The sequence below is a fragment of the Chinchilla lanigera genome, unplaced genomic scaffold (assembly GCF_000276665.1).
Source record: "Chinchilla lanigera isolate Chin_1 unplaced genomic scaffold, ChiLan1.0 scaffold00018, whole genome shotgun sequence".
NCBI lineage: Eukaryota > Metazoa > Chordata > Mammalia > Rodentia > Chinchillidae > Chinchilla > Chinchilla lanigera.
In genome coordinates this window covers 21,435,599-21,448,095 of record NW_004955419.1, presented here as the reverse complement: position 1 = coordinate 21,448,095, position 12,497 = coordinate 21,435,599, and the positions used below count along the sequence as shown (strand labels likewise).

General features: G+C 43.3%; 1 long non-coding RNA gene across 1 annotated transcript; it reads left to right on the top strand.

The window, feature by feature from the left end:
- Positions 1 to 6,529: 6,529 nt before the first annotated feature.
- On the top strand, positions 6,530 to 12,110 carry LOC106148288. The gene is made up of 3 exons (XR_001233573.1): positions 6,530 to 6,941; positions 11,434 to 11,590; positions 11,776 to 12,110. It is a non-coding gene; the product is annotated as an uncharacterized LOC106148288 (long non-coding RNA).
- Positions 12,111 to 12,497: the final 387 nt, after the last annotated feature.

The following is a 12,497-nucleotide window of genomic DNA, read 5'->3' as shown; positions in this document are numbered from 1 at the left end:
CCAGAAATGTACATAAATGAAGATTCAGGCCCAAATATCACACTGCATAGGAAGCACACATTAAAGAATAACTTCTTCAGAAAATAAATAAATCAGCCCAGAATGCCTGTCCTCTCAATGTACAGCCCAGTGTTCTTTTCCTATCTCCTCTCAGGTTTGTGGCAGACCTTGAGTGTTACATGCCCAACAGCCACTTTCATATACCCCCTTTCTTGACATAGAGCCTTGCCTTTGTTCTGGTATTAGGCAGAAAGCAAAGGGCTCTGGGAAGGCAGGACACATCTTCTTCTAGGTAATGAATCATCCAACCGAGCCATGTTGACCCTGTTTCTATTCATCAGTGACTGATTTAGAAGAGGATACATAATATAGTGATGACCAGTGAGATCTAAGACAGTGAGAACCTTTATGAAAAGGAGACTGCCTACTCAACTGTCCACTATGAAAGCAGTTCGAAGAGGCCACAATGCCTGACACTATTGAGGGACACCATTTTCTCAGCCTAAGGCCAACAATTCAGCACACTGTGGATTAAAATATCAAAAGATAGAAAGGTATGGGTCTATGATGATATGGAGCTATTTATTCAGACTTGAAATTACCTACACAGTGTCTTTTTGATAAATGACATAACAAATATCTATAAGATTTAAAGCACCACTAAGTGTGATTTTTATTGCTTGTACCAAAACATATCCTAACTAGTACAGCCTGGGTGCACCTGGTAATGAAATTACTTCAAAGATATCTTCTTACTCCATTTAATCTTTAACATTTGGTTCAGAAGTTCTATTTTCCCATGTGAAACTTAATCATTCTATTGAGGGGGTGATAGAGGAAATAGGTATAGGGTAGAAATGGGATTAGATGGACTATAAAATCCTACAAACAATAAACTTCTGTAACATCAGGATACTTTAAGGTTGTTATTAGGAGGGACAGTTTTGGAATTCACTGCCATAGCTCAAGCAACTACTCTAACCCTTATTAACTGCAGTCTTGGAATACTTCCAGTCCCATATCCTCATGGATAAAACTGGGAAAATTTGTACAAGAAGTAAATGAATTATAAAGTGCTTAGGAGAGCACTGTCATAGTTTATATCCAAAATGTCCCCCCCAAATTCTTATGAGTTCGGAGGTTGGGCTTTTGGTGATTAGATTGCAAGGTCTCTAACTTTACCACTGGATTAGTCCATTGATCTGATGGCATTATTGGGAGGTGATGGAAACAGGAGGAGGGGTCTAGTTGAAAGGAGTGGGTCACAGGATCATTAACTTGGTGACTATATTTAGTCCTCCACCCTGTCCTCTCTGCTTCTCTCTCTCTCTTTCCCTCCCCCTGTTCTCTCTCCTCAGCTGCTGTGAGGTGAGCAGCTTTCCTCCAGCACCTTTCCTCCAGTATGCCCTCCTCCCATGATGTTTCTCCCTCATTACAGGCTTAAAACAATGGAGCCAGTGGACCATGGAACAAAACCTCTGAAATGGTGATCTAAAATAAAGCTTTTGTCCTTTAAATTGCTTTTATCAAGCATGTTGTTATAGTGATGGAAAGATGACTATCACAAGGACTTTGCTCAAAGTAAAGTAAAGGGTCACTACTACATGGAATGATTAATGTGCAGCCATTAGGTGCCCTTTACTCAGAGTAACTAGTTATCTATTTAAAACGGAAACTACTAGAAAAGAGTGGACCATCAGTCAGAAATTTAGTGGCAAATGAAACCACTTGACATCACTTAAGCAGAAGAGATTTATTAGTGGCTACTTGGAAATCCACAGAAAGCCTGGGAGGATGAAATTATGGCTCCAGAAAAATCTTCCAATCATACCAGAGAACTGCACTGGGGAGAAACAGCTGCTGGATGGCCAGGGAGATACCAGCTCAGTACACCCATAGTGTCTGGAGGTCACCTGTAGAACCTCTACCTCTAATACCACTAAAACTGCGACCATCGTGAGTGTATTTTATGGCCCCTCCTTGGTGTCACTAGCCTCCAAAAAAATTCTAGCATCTATGATTAATGGAACCCGATTAATGTAGTGCTGAGTCTGAATCTCAGCTATTTAAGAAGTTGAAAAGACAAGTTTGAGGCCTTTGTCTTGGGTTGGCTGGGCCTAAAAGGTAGAACATTCCCCAAACTGGGTTAAGTATGTAAACTAAGGGTATCTACACTATTGAAGAATAAAATTAATTTCAGCATTGTCCTGATGTTGACAGGAAAAAGAAAGGGAAAATGATAGGTAACTTGTAAGCTCTGTTGTTCATTTAGTCTTTCAAGCAAAAAAAAAAAGTCATTGCCACTTGGTCTTTCCTTACCTCTCATGACTTTTTTGTTTTGTTTTGCTTTGGTTGTTTTATTTTGTGTCTTTTTGAGACAGGGTTTCTCTATGTAGTTCACACTGGCCTTCAACTCATTTTGTAGCCCAGGCTGGCTTCAATCTTGCAGTGATCCTCCTGCTTCAGGCTCCCAAGTGGTGGGCTTACAGTTGTGGGCCACCACACCCAGCCACTGCTCATGTTAAATATTACCATTTTTACTCTTCCTACTTTTCTAGTGTCTGACTCCTCCCCACCCCCTCTTCCCTGGTTTAGACTCTTATCATTTCTCACCAGGACTGCTGAAACAGTTGTGATGGGTTAAGCTTATCAACTTAATTGGTTTGGGAGCCACCTGGGGGATTAGTAAAGCACACTTCTGGGTATATCTGGTGGGTCTCAGGGGAATGAACATGGGAAACATTTCTAGTTCCTGGTCCCATTTTCTCTGGCATTATCCCCCTGCTCTGGTTCTCGGGTTGCCAAGAAGTGAGCAGTTTTGGTACATTCTTCTGCCATAATGTTCATGCCTTGGAGCCAGACAACCATGGACTGAATCCTCCAAAACCATGCAGCATGTTAAATTGTCTCCTCCTTTAAGTTGTGGATATCAGGTATTGTGTCCCAGAGATGAAAACTGATTCACTTATCAGGTCTCCTCACCTTTAGCTTGATTCTTAATATTACTCCAAGAACAGTGTTTGTGAAACATTAGGCTGATCATATCACACCTATATTCAGGGAGTTTGATAGCAGGATAATTTACCAAGTTCTGGCTGGGGGTACAGCTCAGTGGCTTAAGCACTTATCTGGCAAGCCTGAGGTCAGGAGTTCGATTGCTAGTAAAAAAAAAGAAACAAAAACAAAAACAAAGTTCTTCCTTACTTGGCCCTATTGACCTTCTTACTTCCTTTCCTGCCATATCCTTTATATACCCTTCTATAGAGGCCATGTAGCTCAATCACAAGAACCTTATATAATAGGCTTTCAGTAAATACTTCCTTAATGAGTGAATAAACAAAGGGTGAGTATCAAGACTGAGACTTTCTCTAAATTCATTGAACTCAACATAACTTTGTATGCACTGAAACTGGGGGATGGAATTTCCAGAGCTAGAAGAAACTAAAGGAGTAAGGGCTACTGCAGTAGTTTTGCTGGTCAGGGAAGCCTGACTGACATGGAGACAACTGAACAGAAACTTGAACAATTGGACACAACAGAGTGAGCCAAAAGTCTCTTGGGAAGAGCTTCCAGAGCCTCTCTCCTCCTGCTGACCCTTCCTCTAGCAGCTAACTAATTAAGACACAAAAACATGTCTTATCCTCACATCCAGAACGCCTTTTAGAGGTTTGTTTTCATTTCCAATGAAATTTAGATACCAAGGGGAGATTGATGCTTCTGTAATTAAGTTGACCTGAAAACCCCCTCTCAATGTCCTATGGCAGTCCAAAGGCTCCCTTCCATCTCTTCCTGGGGGTTTATAACATTCCTAAGATAACTAGATCTGCATCTTATTTCCATATACCTGTGGTCTCTAAATTGACCCAGGTATAAAATAAAGTCCCTTTCTACAAATGCCTCCTCACACACCCACAGGGACAAATATATAGAGCCACTAACAATGATTTTTTAAATTTGGATTTTAATGACTGAGAAATTTGCATAGAGAAGGCCAACATTATCTGCCTGACTAGAGAGTAACAAACAAATGGCGTTACACGTACGAGCTTTCCTATTTAGAACGTTTTCTGGCCAGCCTCCTCCAGAGATTCTCCGCTGGCCCTTCACCCCACAGGGTACTTCATACCATCTTCAGAGCTTTTCTCACCATCCCATCTTTCTTTCCCCTTTCCTTAACTCCTGCAGAGCAGTTTGCCCAGAATCTTTTAGTGCCTTGCTTCCTGCTCTCTGGATTCACATGCTACCCCAACAGATTCTCAAGATATTTCTACAAACATGTTAACCAGGAGCAAACTCAATGTAGCAACTGTTTGAGCCACTTTTTCATATCCTTACATCTGAGAACAGTGAATTATAATGTCATTTCTAACTCAAAGGAGCCATGAGGAGGGGCATTGAAGCCTGTCTTAGAGAAGCAGTCCAGAGCATAGCTTTGCAAGGAAGGGGAACAGGAATCAGCAGGGCAAGAAAGGAGATGACATAATTATGGATCTTGGCAAATGCAGCTAATAATGACCATGCATGTGGAGAGGTGAAGCCGGAGATTATGCTGAGACAGGAAGAGTTTTGTGCACCATCTATGAGGTTTTAATTGCATTCAGAAAGCAATGCGGATCCAGTGAAAGATTTTGAAAGGTGACACAAATAGATTTGTACTTTTTTACCTTTTAAAAATGCCTGCAAGTTCTCCCTTAAGGATGGGTAGATTATAAAGGGGAAAGAGTATGGAGGCAGAGTGCCTATGGCTCGAGAAGGGAAATTGCAGGTTCAGCGTGCTGGCCTCAGAAATGAGAAGAAGGCACTGTGTAGAGCTATGCAGGGGTAGACTGGACGCAACCTGGGGATTGATTGGTGTGGGGAGGCAAAGGATTGAAAAGATACAAGGGTCACAGCGAGAATTCCAGGATGAGGACTGCAGGTTTCCAGCTGGGCAGCTGGTGGGTAGTATGACCATCTACTGGGAGGTGGGTGCAGGAAAAAACCAGAGGCTTGGGGAAACTGGTGGATTGATTCCCTCTAGTCTGCTTGTGCTGCCAATAGCGACTTGATGGGCTCCAGGCTGGCAAAGTATTTGTCCCTCCCCCATGCATATCAGCTGCAGGAGGGACTCTCCCTGAGCCCTGTGCCAGCTGCAGCTGGGTATCCATTGAGCACTTCCTGTCCTTGCTGATAGCTGCTGGTTTGTGGCCTCCCCACAGGGAGGGGAGCTGAAACAGTTGGGGCTGCAGCCAGAGAAGGAGGCAGCTGAGGCGAGTGAGGAAAGAAGACACAGAGGCACTGAGAGGAACTCAGAGCTGCTTAATGCCTGGGTGACTCCAGGCAATTCATTTACCCTTTCTGAGTCTCGATTCTCTATCTACAACTTGGTGATGGGGAAGAATACTTAATTTCAGATATGTGGTTTAAAGATCTCAGGTAAGGGGCTGGGAATTTAGCTCAGCGGCAAAAGTGCCTGCCTGGCAAGCGCAAGGTCGTGAGTTTGGTTCCCAGTACCGGAGAAAAACCAAAAAAACATAAATAAAAAATAAAAAAATAAAGATCTCAGGTAATACATGTGGAAATGGTTCTCAAAGGCCTGTAAGGGATTAGATAAACTAAGATTTCCCACTTTCCCCCAATTTCTCTCCTGGAAGATGCGGGGATGGGTCACAGACATGGTATTTAGAGAAGTTTCAGTTCACTTGGGTTGACTCAGAGCCCCTTTGTAGTAAAAATAGGCCCCAAGAAGAGAATGTACCGTGCTTTAATAATGTCAAGGTTAGTATTTCTCAGCACGTAGGATCAAAGTCATTTTAATTGGAGGAGTTTCACATTATACTAGACTGTTTGGTCTTTATAAGAAAATAGTTCTTCTACAGACCTTTGTTTTAAGACTAACCAAGAGAAAGAAGGGCTTATCATTACTGGCCGAGAAATCCAGCTGAAGTCTATTTCTCATACACACCCCTCCCATTTCCCGTTCATTATGGCCCCATCCCAACCCAAAAGAGGGTTCTCCCCATTCTGCGCCATGGGAAATGCTGCTCTCACTTTATGGACCAGGAAGCTGTGAGGAAGAGTCCCTGTAAGATGAATACCATAGAATTCAGCCAGTATATTACACAGTAAGGCGTCAAGGCCATGTCCGTCTAGGTATGAAGCCATAGTCCTTCCTGCCATACCAGCAGGTGAGCCAGATCCAGGCCTTTGGTTCCCTCCCATACTGGGCTCTCTCTGACTCCACTCCTCTCAAAACACCCTCCCTACCCTAACACACGTGTGCATGCACACACACACACACACACACACGTGCTGCTGCCACCGCTACTGCCATCACCACTAGCACCACCATACACAACACCCACGTTCCAATCCAACGACTGAAAATGCTCTTTGCTTAGGAAGTGTGACAACACCAAATTCATTCCTGGGCTGTGCTCCGTGCTGACTCAGAAGAGGAGGCACCCTGAGCTGTTCCTGTCAGGAAAGCTCCCAATGTGGTTAGCAGACTGTTCTAAAGGCATGTGATTATGACCTGAGCCCAAATGCATCAAGATTTAGAGTCTGGGATCCCTTCACAAAGTCCCAGCAGTCCTCCCTACTCCTGGGAAGTGGGTGCCTGGGAAGATGACACATTCACAGGATTTTCTAGGATGTCACATCTGAAGGCCCTTTGGGGAGAAGAAGCATGTTGGAAGTCCTGGGGCGATGGAAGAAAAGTAGCTTTCTGATGCCTCAATTATCTCCCATCTCCCTGCCTGGCTGCCTGCCATCCTGGGTGCTGGTTGAGACTCAGCTGCTGGAGACACTCAGTGCACTGCAAGAAGCCCGGAGGGTGACCGCTAGTAACCCAGCGGCACATGACAGTGGCCAGCTGCCAGCTGGCTCCCTCCCGAAGCCTCCCAGCTGGCAACAGCTCCAAAGTCAGACAAGCCACGGCTCCTGGGCTGTCTCAGGGGATGGTAAGTACAGCGCCTACATGCAAAACTGACTTCTACCACACACTAAGATGACAAAGTAGGTCTAGGCAGGACTTCCTAAAGGTCCGCAGGTCTCAGGCCAGCTGGTGCATCTAGAATATAAAAAAACAAAGCAAGCAAAACTTACCCCTCTGGCTAAATCAGATAGAACAATAGTTCACAAAGCCATTTCCTGTCCATTATGTCTGCATCCCAACCCAAAAAGGGATCTCCCCATTCAAGCCCTGAGCCGCAGGCTCAGCCGCTCTGCTCCTTAGTGACCGTCTTTGTAAAACAGAAAGAAGAGCACTTCTGTCACTTTCTAGCTCGTGCCCTTGGACAGTGTGTTTAATTTAATTTAATTGTCCTTCAATTTTCTCACTCTTCAAGTGAGGTTAAAAATAGAAGCAATCTCATGGGATAGGTGGGAAAATTAAATAAGTTAATTCACCTAGAAGCACTCATCACAATGGCTGGCTACATAGAAAGTGCTCAGCAAATGCTAGCAACTTTCACTAATTCTGTTGTTTTATGAATCACAGGAATGTTATGAGGGTTAGTAAAAGCAGCTAACACTTCTTGCACATTGACCATGTCTCTGGCACTGGGCTCATGTTTGTAGCAATTACCTCATGGGGAATGTTGAGAACTTGCTGAGTGCGAAACCTAGCACAGTCAATCATTACCCTTGTAATTCACTCCTCCCCAATCTACAGACAAGAAAATGGCTCAGAGGTTTAACGGTCTGCCCAAAGCCACCAAGCTAATAAGTACAGGGTACTTATAGTTGAATCCAGGTTTTCTGGGAAACAGATCTCTGTGATCTTATAACACTTACCTTCTCTTCCTCTTTTCTCTGCCTTTGGGCCTTTGTTATTTGCTTCATAACTAAAATGGGCTTCCCTTCAAGGAATTTTCTAGGAACACGTCTGCTCCATTTTGATAGGTCTGGGCTGTTCTGCGCACAGTTGTTTTCAGGCACTGCTCTGGGAAGGACCAAGCTTGCCTCTCAATGGCTTTTTTCAAGAGCTGGGAACGAGGTTCCAGCAGACACGATGAGTGAATGGGATAAGATGGGGTTAAAGATATTCCCAGGAACAGTCATGACCCCAACTCCAGCTTTGCATTCTATAGGAATGAGATGGGGTCATAGGTGATCCTGGGGCTCACAGATGGCCCCTTTTCCAGCTCTGCCCTTCTACTTGAATGTCCGTCTGTTGGGATCTGGGAGGAAATTCTCCCAGAAAAGAGTTCCAAGTTCTCCCTAAGTTGAGTAAACCCAGTCTACAACCAGCAACAATGAGCACATGGGGTGAGAAGTGTTTGCCTGAGTGTTGCAAGGTTTCGCTGAGGACATGACTTCTCCGCTGTGGGTAAATCACTTCCTCTCTCGAGGCCACAGTTTCCTTCTCTGTGACACTGAAACAGTAAGAGTCATCTGGTCAGGTTGCCCTGAGGACTGAATGAGAGAATGGGAGTCAAGAGCACAGGGCCCGGCACCCATCGCACAAGCAGGAGAGTTAGGGCATGAGCGGACAGATCAGTGAAATCCACCAGCCTGCAGCGCTCAGGTAGTTCACAGTGCAGTGAGAGTGACACAGGGGTAAGTGGGTGGAGAACAGAGGACGTACGCCCTAGACACTCACTGAGGAATACACACATGTGCCCAAAGCGGATGGCTCCAACCCAAAGAAGGACATTTTTTCCAGAGATCGCACAAAGCCCATAGAAGACAGAGAAGCTGTGTGGCAGAAGACACAAGGTTGTAGCCAGGGGAGACATGTGCAGGGAGGTGACAAGGCAGCGATGAAGCTGTCTTCACATCGGATGACCAAGTTTCCATGGACTTAGCTGGTCCTTCTCAAGAAACAGGCCCAAACTTGAGAGGGCCCCCCGGGAGCAGGGGTGGGCAGAGCTGCTCACAAGAGACAGTGGGTATGTCTCCAGAAACCTTGCCAACTGGCTGTTAAACATGGATATTATTAAAAATTATTTAACCTTAAATTAAGTAAATTATATTAAACTCAATGATAAACACTCAAAATTCCTCACTTTCTAGTTATTTTACCGTAATTCACCTCTGTCTATGTTTTAGTGTATCTGTGTGACAGAAATACTGTCTTGTGGTGTCTTGCTGTACCGTCTCTCCCCACGTCTAGGTTAAGTCATGTCACATTGTACCTTGAAATCATCTGTGGAGTGTTTCCACCCACAGGAAGTGGCAAACCTACAACTTGTCATCCCCTTCCTGCCCTGAGGGGAGTCACTTGTTAAGTGTTTACCAGACACCTGCAACAAAGAACCTCCCCATGTTTCAGTACCACCAAGAGAACTGGGTTTCATGAAACTTTGACTTGTGCTGTCTCATACTTAGGTTGCCTTGCTGATGAAATCTCCTGTAACTTTTCATTCAGAGTGCTCACAGAGCATTTCATTATAATCCCAGAAGTACTGAAAGGGCACATGCCTGCTGTGAATCATACAACATGACGTCTTCATAAAACATGCTGCTGGAGGGACGTTACCTAGGAAAAGACTAAAAGAAGATTATAGACTTATAGCCCCCTTTTTTTTTTTGTCCTCACCAACCTTCAGACTGCTCCTGCAAGTGTTCAGTTCAATTAATAAGTATTTCATGGCGCTACTGTCTAGGCGCTGGGCTACAGGGAGAAGAAAGAACACATGTACTCTTATCTACAACATGATAAGGGGCATGCTCCTTTTCATTACCCAATGAGGTCTACACTGACCTTTCCATTTTAGATTAGAAGTCCCTAACACTCCTAACTCCCCTTACTTTCTTGAAATAAAATTATACCTTACTGGGGCTGGGGGTTTAGCTCAGCGGCAAAGCGCCTGCCTGGCAAGTGCAAGGTCGTGAGTTCGGTTCCCGGTACCGGAGAAAAACCAAAAACAAAAACAAAAAAAACAAAAAAAAAAAATTATACCTTACTAAAATTTACAAATTTTTATTTTCAAAAGAGACTATAAAAAAGTGAAAAGACAACCTACAGAATGGGAGAAAATATTTACAGATCATGTCTCTGAAGGGTCTCACCCCCAAGTACATATATCCTTACAGCTCACCCATAAACACACAAATAATCCAGTTTGAAATGGCAAAGAATCTATGAAGAGATAGTTCTCCAAAGACAGATACAAGTGACCCGTGAACATGTGAAAAGATGCTTAGTCTTATTAGCCATCAGGGAAACAAAAACCATAACCACAAGGAGACATCATTCACACACGTTCAATTGGCTATAAAAAATAAGATTTGGTGAGGACATGGGGAAGTTTGGAATCGTTATGCATTGCCATTGGGAATGTATAGTGGGGCAGCCACTTTAGGAACATTTGCCCCTCCTCAAAATGTCAAACACAGAGTTGCAATGTGACCCAGCAATTCTATTCCTAGATAAATACTCAAGAGAACTGAAAATATGCTCACACAAAATTTTGTACCAAAATATTTATAGCAGCATTACATGTCCATCAAATATATTAACTAATGCATGGATAAATTGGATATATTGATACAAAAGAATATTAGTTATATGTAGAAATGAAGCACTGATAACACACTACAGCATGAATGAAGCCCCACATCATTACGCTAAGTGAAAAAAGCTGAGACACAAAAGGTCACATATTATATGATTGCATTTACCATTCCATTGACACAAAATATGCAGAACAGGCCAATTTCCTGATACAAAGATTTACTGTTGCATGAGTCTAGAGGTCGGGCGGAAGTGGGGAGTGACAAAAACGGATGTAAGGTTTCTTTCCAAGGTGATGAAAATGTTTTCAAATTGCGCCAGTGGTTGCACCAAGCTCCCTTTTATTTTCCCAGCAGCACTTGTCACTCTCTAACATGCTGCGGAATGTACTTAATCTTCATAATTACTTGCTGCCTCTTCTCTCTCTAGCATGTAAGTTCACAAGAGCCAGAATTTGGAGTTGGTTGGTTCTAATGCCCTCAGTAGTTCTCCGCACAATGTAAGCCATTAGTAAATATTTTAAAAATATTTATTCATAATATACTAGAAAGCATATTAAGGAAAATTTATAGTCAGCTGCAGAGATCTTTGAAGATATTGTTCCACCTCCCCCTCCAGTGCCATGCAGTTTGGCCCTATTTTGCCTTCTGTTTCTTGTGCTGTGGCATGTTATCAGCACTTCATTTCTATATATAACTAAATAACATTCTATTGTATAAATATATCCAATATATCCATGCATCAGTCAATACATTTAATGGACATTTAACACTGCTATAAATATTTGGGTACAAGAGACAATTTCCACAAGATTGTGTTTCCTTTCTCCAGACTTTACCTTGCTAGCTTTGACTATGCCTCTGTCCCTTACAACCAAAGGAGCCCAATTTAGAGACTGGGGTTAAAAGTGACCAACAGAATTGACTTGTCTTGTTCTAGGGACTCATGTTAATGGCTTGTGTGATTCTGTATTTGCTTATCTTTCTGCTCAGAGTTTTTATGGCCTTGTTTTATATAACTTCCTGGCAAGATCTGAACAAGAAGTAGCATCGCTTGGAATAGGAGGAGCAAGAAGCAATGTTTCACTCTCACTTCTGCCAGACACTGTGCTAAATGTACATTGCTTAGTCTTCCCTGCAAGCCTGTAAGGTAGGTATGGTCCATTTTTATAAACTAGAGCTCTCAGAAAAGTAATTCTTGTGTTTGCTTCTCTTCTCTTGAGAACTCTGAAATTCTACTGCAGTTCTCTAATTTCCAGTTTTGATTACAAAGTCCTATAGAATAGAAAATACAATGAATATATCAATAATTCTCTCCCCTATTCTAATCATTAGGAACCCTGTGGAGATTAAATCTATCCATGAAGGTGGCCTAACGAGTCCCAGCAGAGCTTAGATGTTGCCCAAGGATTCGGACAGTAGGAGTGGCTACTGTGCAGGGCCCATTCACTGAGCTTGACTTGGGATGGATGATTGGACGCTGAGACCATGAGACATGCAAAGTGACTCTGGCAAGGAGAATATCAATGCTCAGTGATCTGCCACCCCATTCTGCATAAGATGAATCATTTTCCATTCGGATGATGTCAACCTCCTGATGCCCTGCCTGCACACATCCTGGAAATAGAAACAAAGATGCGACTTTGAGAACAAATTAAATAAATATTCATTTTCATCCAGGACATGAAATGATTTGATTTTCAGTGGTAAGAGAAATCTCACCAACTTTCAGTCCCAGCCCACATTTCTTCTTTTTGTCTTGCTCATCTGGCTAACAATGAGTCTACTGAAGTCTCCATTTGCAGAATCAGCCTCCCTCCCACATCGCTTCCCACTTTTGACAAGAGCCGCGGGCATAATCAGTAGCCTCTGTGTTCCCTCCTGTCTTAGTCACTGGTGGAACAAAACATCCCAATATGACACCTTAAAGGAGCGGAGAGGTCTATTTTGGCTGACTTATTTTAGTCCATAGTTGGCTAGCTCCAAGGCAGGAATGTATGGTATACAGGCCTGGGCAGGAGAAAGCTACTTACTACAGTATGGTAGCCAGGAAACAG